Source organism: Branchiostoma floridae, chromosome 9 (genome assembly GCF_000003815.2).
Source record: "Branchiostoma floridae strain S238N-H82 chromosome 9, Bfl_VNyyK, whole genome shotgun sequence".
Lineage (NCBI taxonomy): Eukaryota > Metazoa > Chordata > Leptocardii > Amphioxiformes > Branchiostomatidae > Branchiostoma > Branchiostoma floridae.
In genome coordinates, this window is record NC_049987.1 from 14,302,509 (window position 1) to 14,315,585 (window position 13,077).

Below are 13,077 nucleotides of genomic sequence, written 5' to 3' on the forward strand. Positions count from 1 at the left end.
TGATATGAATGTTTATTTTGTAGAATATTTAAACTTGTGTTGTAGCTTACGTGCCATAGACAGTACTAAATATTTACAATGCTAACGAAAAAATGGAAGAAAACGAATAGATAGTCACAACAGAGAACAGCAACAGATCCTGACAGAATACTTAGATAATTTCCTTTCCATCTTAAACCTGTAGCTCTTCTTAGAGAGCAAAAAAATTCTTCCTAAACACCTCGACAAAAAGTTTAACAAAGAAAATCAGCGGGTTGTTTAAGGGAAGCAGATGTGCATTAGAGCGCTAACGAGGGTTACATATCGCACCCGTGGATAATGACAGGTTGGACGGACAGGTCCCCCTCCGGGCCGAGCTGGGCTCCTCCAGAGTCTTTGTTGGCGGCAAATCGTACCAGAGAAAAATGTCCATCTCCTTTTCTTAGTTTCTTAAGTCTTTTTTGCTGATAATGAATGAATGAATAAGGGTTTATGAACGCATCTTGCAGCAAATACAATCCGCTTCTAGGTCACAAAGAGGTTAAAATCATAGCTTAGCCTCCCTCTCCCCTAGACGGTGATCACGCTGCTCTCTCACTGCGACCTAAAACGGATGTGTGTAACTTTTCATTTCAATACTGGGTATATCATGAAAAATGTTTAAGTGTGGCAACAAAACATACAAAGCGTAAAAAGATTCGTTTCTTTCTTGTACAATTCGTTGAGCGATCTGTAAAATTTTAGATAACAAAGAGCGCGAGAGCAATGCAAAGGGGCATTACCGGTTAAAATTCTTTGCGCACTTCTAGTAACTGTTACATGATGGTTTTGGTTCTGAGACTTTGTAAGATGTCGGCCCATGTTCTATTAGAGCAATATTTTTTATATAGTTAACAATTTACGGAACTTTTAAAAGAAAAACATACGGTATGCACTGAAGAAGATGTTTAAAGCGCAGAAGCCACACTAGTTTATACAGGAACTTTACGACTCTCTTAATTGTTTACATACAGATAGCACTTAGTTTTCGTTTGCAATGTTCATAAGTCTACCTAGCAGCAAGTGTGACGTGCATTCTGTGTCGGTCCCCATTCTGTACTGGAAAAAAATGTATTTATGAGCATTCACGTAATGTTGTCAATCAGTCAATGTTGTTGATTCTTCACATACAATTTTCTTTTTACTTTTGCGATTTTCACACATAATGTTTACAATATATTCAGTTTTTACCAACTAGGAATAGATTCAAAGTGAGCATTTTGTTTTCCACTGAGGAGAAACTGATGTTGTAATTTCCAAACAAACGTCAGCATCAGTTAGATAACAACGAAGGTCATCTGAATTAGCCACAACCTCTTTACAAAGGAAGGGACGTATCCTTTGGTTGAAAGCGGCTTTAAAACTACAATAAAAAGTATAACAAGCAGTTTGCTGAGCACATTGTGAATTCACGTTTTTCTCGAGCGCTTTCTCTGTGTGCAATCGGTTAGCTTCGGGTGAAAGGAACCTTGTGTCAAGCATATCTATTCACACCCTGCTCAAAGAAAACAATTCTTAAACAGTATTTTTGTGCTCTCGTCATGAAAACGATTTCAGCATTTCTTTCAGACACTGGTTGACTGTTGTTTGAAGCTTAAATAAATTACGAATATTTCTGTGTATTCACTTCAAAACAGATTTGCGCAACCAAAATGACAATGGCAAAAAGTCACATTGAGAAAGGAACATATTTCGGGCTTGCAATGATTCATCATTCATTTTACATTTTCAACATTATGCGTGTTATTGTACTGGATTGATGATTACTTTGATGAAGTTGGTATGAAATATTCTTAAACTGTACGTACTCTTTCTTTGGCCGTCCCTTGTTTTGTTTTATACTTATTAATAACATGTAGAGTTTAAAACGAAACAGTACAGAGTAAAAAGGATTCATAGTGGACCGATAAAAAGTTTAGATCCCTACATTATGCATTAACCGCAGCGATTGTTCTCTAACTACATCATAGATTCTTCCAGCCCACCGACAGCATGGCCGTCCTCTGGTAACCAGCCCGGCCATTCTGTCCACCGCAGGTGTGGGGTTCGACTCCCCGCTGTCCCGCTTTGTAACCAGGTGCTGATCCATAATTCCAGCTATGTGACATTTGAACTTCCATTTTGCCCATGGCTAATCGCTTTCCCCGGTGTTTAAGGCTCCCCTTCAATCTGGCTAAACGCGCTCTATGGAATCTGTCAGCTTCGGTCCGCTGTGGCGCGCAAATGAACAATGACTGAGAAACCATAGAAAATTAGTCCTTTACACCGCAGACTATCACTTGGACATCGGTCACTATTTGGATCACTGGTAAAAAAAGATTTATGGAGTGGACTGAACTTGGGGTCACGCTCCCTCCCGGGGCTATTTTATTCAATTTTACCCGCTGAAAATGAGAAAATATCAGGGCGGCGGGGATAACACGGAGAGCATGCTGGTAACAAATGTTCACAAGGTGGGGAACGAACAGTGACAGATTCTGGCAAGTCGACAGAAAAAGAGAAGCCGTAGTTAAGGGTACGGGACAAAAGAAGGGCCACACAGCGGTCGGTACAAGAAAGATGTCGTAGGGAAGAACAAGGAAACCGTGTGTGTTTTTAAACACAGATTTTCTTGTTCTTCGTACGGCACTCGTGAGTGTAGCCCAAACGGAAAGTGTGAGTGTAGCCCAAACGACATAAATACATGCATTTCTAAGAGGTAAGTAATATTTGCAATGCTGAGTCATTTTAGTGTGTTACAACACGAAACTAAACCTGAGAAGTATTAGATGAAAGAATGCACGAGCAAACGAACAAATGACTGGGTAGATGGATGGATGGACGGATGCATGAATGAATGAATGCATGAAAATAGATGGATGATTTGATTAGATGAATTACCTTTATTGCACTTCCCTGTATAACTTGTATGCGTAACATTATGTGTATATACTTTATCATAGACATTCATAGTAATGATATGCCACATGAAATGCAAGAGTGTTGCTGCCCATATTTTCGTACGGAATTCCACATTCCATACGCTCAAAGATTATCCAACATGTTCCAAAGAGATTCTTTATCTTATTGTTACATCAGTTGAATAATTGACATTTCCAAAGAGCCTCCATATCCTGACGCGACCGCTAAAAGACTCAAGCCAAGAGGTGTGAATAGACTGTATGTAATTATCCATATTTTCAGTGTGTCATTAAACAAGGCGAGAACAAACATCCTATATGGCCGTACGGTTGGGTGGAACAGCTGGTGGATAGGTGCCCGTATGAGAAGATGTTGGGTACATTGTGTGTAATGACTGCTGCCCGCAGATAGCTGGAGGGACAGAGGGATATGTACAGTTCCCTATACCTCCGGGCAGGTAGGTGGGATCAGGTAATAAGGCATACTGTGAAAGGGCGAAACAGGCTGGTCATAATGCCATTTGTCATTTTTGGTTCGGAACTGTTAGCTTCGTAAAAATGACCCTCTTGAAAAAAGCATGGTTTAGGCCAAAGCAGAAACGATATTTTGTCTTTACTCACATAAATGTATGTATTGTATGAAATGATATTGTAGGAAGCCAAAAATGTAAGATTTTGTGGTAGAAAAAATGAGAGCAACGATTCATCATTATCGCCGCAACTATTAGCAAGGCTTTCGAAAGTCTATTTCCTGTCCGTCTGGAATGAAACAATATCCAGGTCTGGTACTAGCACCACGGTGTATCGTAGATGTGAAATTCATGACGATCTGTGGGTACTATTGGGATGTCATACAACAGTCTTCTAAGAGACCCTGTCACATTCTACTCCCAAAGCAGAGGTTCGGCCACGGCCATTCTTAGACTTTCCTTTTTTTGTGGGGGGAGGGGGTAAGCTTTCTACTAGTATTTTGTGCCACGGGACATATTGGAAACGGTACAAAATAGAAAGCCCAACAATAACGCCCCAAACACGACAAAGCGGCCGGAGCCGAACCTCTACTCGGAGAGTAGTCACATTGCGACATTTACATTAACTTGAGAGTATTCTTTGGACACCTGTAAATGTGTCTTGCCAAACTGAACTGTCTTGTGACGAAAAATATTGTCGTAGATCTTTGTCAACGGTCGATTCTGGTCAGGGAAATCTCGTCCCAAAAATTGTGCAACATCCATAGCGTTACAGGTCTAACTCTTGATTCATATCTAAACCGTAGACTACAAAAACTCATGGCTTCCGTATCGGTCAAGGCAAGAGATAGACATAGTGTTAGGGTCGCGCTTATGTCTCGTGTAAGGTCGTGAAACGCGTAAGTGCCTGCTACTTTACCTAGGGCTTCTTTCACATCAAGAGACTTAGAAAGAACAACAAAGGGCACGAGTTAGAAGAAAAGGCTGCAGTAAACAAACAGGTGGCTGAAAATGGTTCTCTCATTTAGTGACGCCGGAGGCAGAATGTGTCAGTAGCCATCTGACTGGACATACGTCATATAAAATCACCTGAAATTACTCGCCCTCCCCATCTCAACCACACGGCCTGCGGTTACGACACCGTAAAATGACCACTAAAAGTCCACATCACCGCAATTTTACGTAGAAGCAAATTACATTTCTGTTTGATACATGCCTGTTTTTTTTTTACACATAAACAGTGTGAGGTAGGCATGTTTTAGGTGCTAGATTGATTCGTAGTTTCAATATGGTCTCCATAACTTACAAACAATGACATACTTCATGTTCAAACATTAATATACATAAGAGGACACTGTTGTGCTGAAATCGTACTGTTCATGCACTAATAGCATCAACAAGCTAAAATTGCCCCTTTTTCGGAAGGGTAGTTTTCCTCGTGATTACCTCAATGTTCGTTAACATCTTGAGGCCTAATCTATGGGCGTCCCAAGAAGAATGAACTGGTCCTGGTTCCCTGAAGGCATGCACAATTACGTGGTTAAACGTCGTCTGTCACACAGCGCAGTGTCGCGCGCTCCACACGTGGGGAGGTTTTGTCTTTGTCCGGTGAGTGCCTTCTGTGTGTGCCGGTAGCCGCGGGGGTAACGGCGTGGTTAGGCATACCTGTCTGTGACACCTTTTGTCAGCCACTCTTTCTTTCTTACTCCTGTCCTTTGTTGTTCTTTCTAAGTCTCTTCGTTGAAAATGAGCTTGTAATTTTCAGCATTAGACCAACTTGAATGTGATTGTGTACTCAAGTTATCCGAGCATGTACACTTGTACTGGAGACTGAAATCGTTAGGCTCTACAGTTGGTGAACAATTTTCAACCCCCCCCCCCTCTCCCACCCCATTATGTGGACTGTTGAACATTTTCTGAGCCGATCTCATTAGCTAAGTCCCTCTTGAAAAATCCGATAGCAATCTCAATAACTTTGATGCATTTTGATGAGTCATATTGATATACAAATTGCGTGAGTGCCACAGGCACACATATTCGTTCTAATTTTCTATATATCAAAACGGTTTACATGGTATGCACCTACAGAGGCGTTGACTTCAGCAGCCGGTATGCTACAGAATAAATCTAATAGATGATTTCTATACACTCGTGCTATGCAGTTGTAGCTGTTGAGAAGGGATGTCTCTGTAACATAAATGGTAGAAGCATTACAACTGAGCTTCTGCTCCCCTTTACGTCGTGTCTGGTTAAATCCTGGGTAGGCATCTCGGTTGGGGCTGCATCCGTATTTCGGAAGGGATCGGAGGTACAATGGGGTCCACATGTTCGATGGGATGCCTCAAGCATGTTAAAGGGAAGGACTAGCAACCCCTCTCTGTAGAAATACAGCTGCAATTGAAACAGCAAGGAAACTTCCTCTGTGCATAACGAGAGTCTGAATGGACGAACGAAAGTAGACGCCCTTTTGGCTATCGTTGCGTAAGTATACAATATCCAAGCAGGTGTTAGGAGGCAAAATTACAAGGCCTAGGATTACCTTGCTGCCCGTATTTGTCATAAACCACGTCCTAGCAGCTAGAAAAAAAACCTAACGATTTTGCCTCCCAGCGTCTGCTTAGAGATCCCAGTTGTATGTACCAGCACACTTGGCTGTTTATATACTTTGCAACTCCAACCGTACCAAAATGAACCTCTTGTAATACAGTATTAGATCGTTAACTATGAAGTGGTATATGCATTTATCTTAGCAGTGTAGATACGTGATATGAACACTTAATAAGTGATAAATTCTCCTTCTAGATGACACGTGATATGGTAATACAACCTTGGTTTTTAAGTGTTCCAGGCTTTGTTCCTCTGGCTTAAGAACTGCAGCGTCGCTTGTGCCACCGCTATTTTCATATATTACCAGTCGTAAGCTCAGATAAATTACCCCCTCCTCAACTATTATGACTAAAGCTAGAGGCTCTTATGTCCCCTCCAGTGTACAAATATTCAAAAATATTCAAACAAACACGGAACAATTCTACCTGCCGCGTGTTATAATCCTAGCTCCGAGCGGATAAACAACCACGGATATCACAGGGAAGACTCAATAATTAGAAACTACACGGGATAATGGGGAACAAGTCCGCTGTAGTCCACAGGATCAGTTCAACACGTGCCACATGATAACATGTCCTGTGGATATCTGTAGCAAAGCACCTATGATCATGTAAGAATCTTGGAGAAGAACTCGAACTGATGATTAGAATGCAAAACAAGTTCTTCATGTGGCATAGTGAACAATCTAGGTTGGCAAGGACTCGTATCGTACAGCTGAAAATTTAGGTAAGTTCAATTTCTCCTTTGGGCAGTTTTTATCAAAGATACTTTTTAGTAATTTGACAACTCTCACTATTTCATACGCGACATATTGTATATACATTGAAATATGTTTGAACATTATACATATCTATCTGTGTTTATGAGTGTTTTCTTTCATTTATGTTGAGCTAAAAGTCTTCAATTTCAATCCAGCTACATGTATACATATATACATAATATACTTCGTTTAGTCTGATATAAGAATAAGGATACTATATTGGAAGCCACGTTGGATGCAGCAGAATTGTCTAGCCAATACATTCGTTTATTATAGTTTTAACCCTCATGTTGGACACTAAACCAGGACTTAATACTAACAAGAGCTTTTAAAAAAAGCTGGTCTTTCGCTTACTTATATTGTGTAGGTAAAACTTTTACCAGATGAGTTTCAGAACAGTTTCAATGGTATGAACTAGGGGTGGGTACTGGAACAGAAAATTCAGGTACAGGTACAAAGGATCAGGTGCAGGTCCGGACTTGATGGTCTGTGAAAACTTTTGAAGGGGCGATACTCAAAACAATTGTCCATTTCGCTACTAAGGAATTAGTGGAGTATCTGATTACCACTGGTGTTATAAAGTCCTATGTTCATGTGAACAACACTTGTTCTGTACGTTGACGTACAAAGTTTATTCAATTTGTTCTCGTAATTTATTGCACCAGTAAGCCCTTAAACGTATAGATGCCTGCTGATATAATGTGTTCATTTTCTAATTGGTGCAGCATCCAGTTTACTGATTTTTGTCAGGTCTATGTCTGTTAATAAAATTGTACTTAATGAGTTTCAAAATGCAAATGCAGTTTCATTGTGGTATGTTGAAAGGAACGTTTCATTTCTTTTCGGAATGCAAAATTATTGAGATTTTGATTCATTACGTCAGTGGTTATGGGCCACAAACTCACTCCATCGGGGTAGCTTGGAATCTTCTCATTTGAAATCAATTAGATAAAATATTAGTCAGTGTATTTTACATATATCAAAGAGGGATACAATTTTGTTGAAGTTTCTTCCACGAAGATCCCTTGAAATTTCGAGTAGTAAGCAATTTTCCACATGCAACCGCCTCCCACCCCACGTCAGATCTCTGCACAATTCTGGATTTCATAGAGGTAATTCTCCACATCGTGACTTAGGCTCTGGGTCATTTCAACTTGAGAAGGATCAGAGGACTGATCGAAAGCGTCGGTATATAAGCGCTTTATTTTGTGCACGGATATATGGTCCTAAAATTGTAACATCGTAATAACACATCAAAATCGCGACACCCCTTCCCAACATGCGACACTCCCTTGGGACAAAATGGTGGCGCCCATGGACGCCAACGAAAACAATATACTAGTAGGTTTTGTTATCGCAGGCCTGTAATAAATTGCTATTTGTTCCAACATATGCAACTATACAAAAGTAGTTGTCTATACATGCGACGTTCCGGGCGAGCTCTCTCCGGTCACCGACCTTCCAAAATTTCCACATGGCTGGGGAGGACGCGAGACGCCGCCAGCGAGACCCCGACGGCTGTTTAATAACACCACTCACACTCACTCACTCGTCCTCTTGCACGTGGTGCGTAGAGCCGACTGAATTCACTAGGGACCTCCACCATCCTCTGTTTGTCGCTGCAAGCTGCGCCTGGTGGGGGGTGATGTTAATGGTGCGCAGATCTCGGGACACCACGTCCATCCAGCGGGTGCGGGGCTTCCCCCGTGGGCGACGCCATCCTGCCTGCTTTGGGTTGAAGTCGAGCAGGGCTCTGGTGGGGTGCTCTGGGGGGAGCCGGAGGACGTGCCCGTACCATCGAACCCTTCTCATGGCTGCAAGGGAGGAGGCGGGAGGTTGTCCGGTCAGCTCCCTGAGTTCACTGTTGCGCACGTGCTCGTGCCAACGGGTGCCAGTGATCCTCCTCAGAGCTCTAGAGTCGAATCCGTCGAGCCGGGCTGCCAGAGTGTTGTTCAGTGCCCAGGTTTCCGAGCCGTACAGGAGAACTGAAATAACCGAGGAGTTGTAGACTCGTTGTTTGGTCTGCAGGGAGATATGACGATGTCGCCAGAGTGGTTTCCATAGGTGTTTAATAACACCAAGGAGGTTTAATAACACCAAGGAGGTTAAAAAAGACCTCGTCAGAGAACTTGATGCTGTGCCTTTAGGAGATTCATAAATAGAATAACTGTGACAAATTCAGTCGGTAACGATTTTTGTATGCAAAAAAAAAATCAAGTTTTATTTGACTCTTTTGACAGTAGACCTCCACAAAACTCAGTAGATACATTGTATATAGCTTTCACATCTTTCCTGTATGTACAATGCTCACAGTTCCCTACTCAAGTCAATCTATACACTGTCACCAGTCTTCACCAAACACGATTAGAATGTGCTAAGATTCAGGATGGATGCTTTTTTTCCGTTCAATGAATGTTGATCAAAGGCAGATATTTCCTCATGATAGCCATCACTTGAGTTGTACAATGTAAAAGTGGAAAGGACATCATATTCTGACTGTATTTCTTCACTACCTGCTAGCAGAGACACTGCACCAGTACACACTATGAACATGTACAGACTCCAGATGTTACAGAAGGTATGAATCCTTTATAAGAATAAGGCGTACTAAAATTACATACCGGTAATTATAGGTTTGTTACAATGGCCAAATCTACACCAAAATCTTACATCATGTCTGTCAACCCAGTTCACATGAGATGGAAACAATTGGAGATTTCTTTGATCCGACCTGGTCCTCCCCTCCCCCATCTAAGTTTGTGCTACTCAATATCACTAGTTCATGAAAGGACTTACTATACAATGGACTAGATATCCTTTACCATATGAGATGACCACAAGCTGACCAGTGTAAAAGCTACAGGTGGTAAGTTTTTTGAAAGCCCATGTTCCCAAGTTTCTGAAGGATGTATAGTATCCTGTGTGGTAACCATGTGCTACCGCCCGACAACCATCTGTTTGAGATCCTTGAGGCTGTGTTCTCTGGCGACCTGCAGGGCGTGGTCCAAGGCATGGATCTGCACCAACAGCTTAGCTACCTGCTTAATGCTCTCTCTGTAAGGAAAGGGGATGCAAAAATGAGCAAGTTGTGGGGTAATCAAAATATGTTACAACTAGACACATGTTTGATGTAGACACAGGCTTTGTGGCACTGGAACTAACCTACTCACTGTAAAAACCAAAAACTCTCCTTGTTTTAAATATGAGGTTCAACAACCAAACCTCCAAACAACCAAACAATCAAACAAATAATGATTTTCCAGAAATTTGGACTTCAGGTCAAATAGCAAATGTAACATAGCCAGACAATATAATTACTGTTGGTCACTTCTTTTGTGGCCAAGAGCATGTTATCATTTTATTTAGTTATGAAGTTTTCATAGCTTTAGAATGCTACAACAAATACTGTGGATATCCGCCAAATAATGTTAAATTTTGGACAACACTTACGACATTTGTCAGTTTCTTAAAAACATGAAATCTGTAAAAACAGGTACAAATCAACATTTTACCCGTCATGCATATGGCGCATCTGAAGACTAAAAGCAAGGAGGTTAAAGAAGGACTAAAAGCAAGGAGGTTAACCTCCTTGCTAAAAGTCATATTTTGCTGTATAGTTTATTGTGTCCACCCCTTACCTTGCTTTTCTCCTGTCTATGTCGGGACAGCCGATGCTGTTCTTGTGTAGGTTGAAGTTTAGGAAGATTTTAGGATCTCTTTCCATTGCAACTACCATCTCTTTTTAACCTCCTTGATCATTACCACACGGCGTACGGTGAAAATGGCACATAATGGGTGAATGTTGGTGAAACACGGTGAAAATGTGTCACCCGGATTCGCATTGTTCCCATGTAAATATGGAAGGGTGAAAGCAAATATTGCACCTACGTGACAAAAGAGTGAAACATGGTAGCCTCATTACTCATACTTGGGGTACCTACTGGCTGGCAAAATACACCAGATGATTATGGTGAAATGACGGTTTCACCCCTAGTAAAACAAACAGCAATTACGTCTTTGTGTGTTTCACGAGCTAGCGACGTGCTCGCCGCTGTCCAGTCGACGGCATTGGGACTGAAGACTGCCCGCCCAGTTCCTCAGCGCAAGCCGAGGATTTTTTTCGCATTGCCGCTAGCTCCGCAAGCCGTGGAAATATCTTTGACACTGGGATTGAAGACTGCCCGCCCAATTCCAGGATTTTTTACGCTTGCAGCTAGCTAAGACGTGCACGTGATCGCAATACGCACCTCTGATTGGTTGATCCTACAGCTGTAGGGGGTTCCCCGCTATCTACTTTCTTTGCTGTCCCATGATGCTTTGCGCCCACCCGTGTCAAAGAAAATTTCTTTTACATTTCTACGCACACAAAAAACGCTATATTCCACAATTACATTGCAATATTGCCGTGTGGTAGTGACAGATTGTGAGATGAAGATTTCCTTCAACTGCTGGCATTGTAACGTTGTTATGCTCTGAACTTGCCAAGGACGATAACGTCCTTGGAACTTGCCCAGTGTTTCTCGACCGCCTAATCATAAGGTCCAACCTACCCCTACCTACTGGGAGGAAAGACACCACAACGTTTGGACCCTTTCGTACGCGCCGCGTTCACTAAGAGAAACGAAGTGTGACTGATATCCATCGAATACACGTACGCAAAGATACCTTAAATGTTTTCTCTTTACCTTGCAGATATAGTACAAGTTGAATCGCGGAGGTCTTTGGTTGAATAGACGTCTACAAATACGTTGTGCAGGGCACATTGCAGGTCCTTTATTCCTGCTAATAAGCCATGCATAAACCAAGCAGCACATTCATGGCAGGCCGATACGTATGTCATACATACTAGTACTTGCATGGCCTTTGGCAATACCATCGAATCTGCAGGGTAGAATATCTCGCTAGCACGGTATGGCATGGTCGACCCGGACGGACGGACGGACAGACGGACAGCAATCTAATATCAGTCTGATTGCCTTTCGCCGCGGAAGCGCGGCGAAAGACAAAAATCTCTGCAATTTGCATGAAACAAGGAAACCAAATCTGTGAAGACCCGGTATAGTATACTATTACTCGTAGTCGGCGAAGCGTGCATGACCAGAAGTGACCCCGACATGTTGTTTTTGTGTAGTTGCTAAATCCTAAACAAGGAGTGAGTTGTAATCAACACATACTTTTATTGATCGATCCAGTGATAAACGCAAAACATTTGGGAAGAAACTATGTGCTGACAATGATAGAGGCGATGTTATCTTGACAGAACAGATGTTATTTGAACATTCGTGCTGGTCATATCAAAACAAACATCTACTATCATATCATGAAGAACGTTATATCAAGACAATAGACTACTGCACAAAATACCGGTCAAGTCAATTGTAAATTGGCAGTTCGAATCTACCGGAGAACATAAGAAACCCCTACGTTTGAATAGGATACAGGTCATTTGGAAGTTATGCTCTATAATATAACTGCATCATCAACACTTATGTGGTCGTGCAGCCTCGTGCTATGTTAATAATGATTGGTTGCCATATGCATATACATTTGTATATGATATGCCAGCAAATATATCTTACCTTTTGCAAGAGAGCAAGAGATGGTTACAGGTGATGCACTCTCAAATCCGCTTGTTTACCAAACACACGAACGGCTTTGTACTTGACAATTATTTTGTGTATAATCTTGTTGTACATTCTCCTTGATTTATTTACCTCTCCGTATCTTCAGATGTCTATTCAACAATGAAAGTAAACATGTTGAGTGGTTAGCAATACATGTGATGGTCATCCCTTTTCATCAACAAACATCTGTGTATTTACAGAGTAACAGGAGAGAGAAAGGAACAAGAACATTTACCAACTCTCACACGTCCTTGATCCCGAAGAACCAAATTGAAATATCAAAGGAGGTCTCCTTGACAGAAGGGGAGACAAAGAAGTCAGGGCGGCATGAAGAGGGAGGGACGGAACCATAATCTCATTGAGACGTTTTTACTACAGCCACTCGCCACCCTGAAGGCATCAGCTGAAGGTTTTCTGATGCAAAACCCAGTTTGTAAATTCTTGCTGTTGGCCGGCCCCTCCCCTGGTGAGGTCAACACGAGACAATGCAGTCCACGAGCACTAGAACAAAGGGTTTTGTCGCCTCCGGAACAAGGCTTGAAATCGACTTTTCTACTTTAAATGGCGGTGATCATACACTTGAGCGCGTTTGTGTTTAGAAGCATGATTATCATTGCCCCCCTTCCTGTCGACTGACCATATAACCGTCAGCCATTTAAATTCAGCGATTTTCGGCGTTGCTTGAAGTAATATCTGTC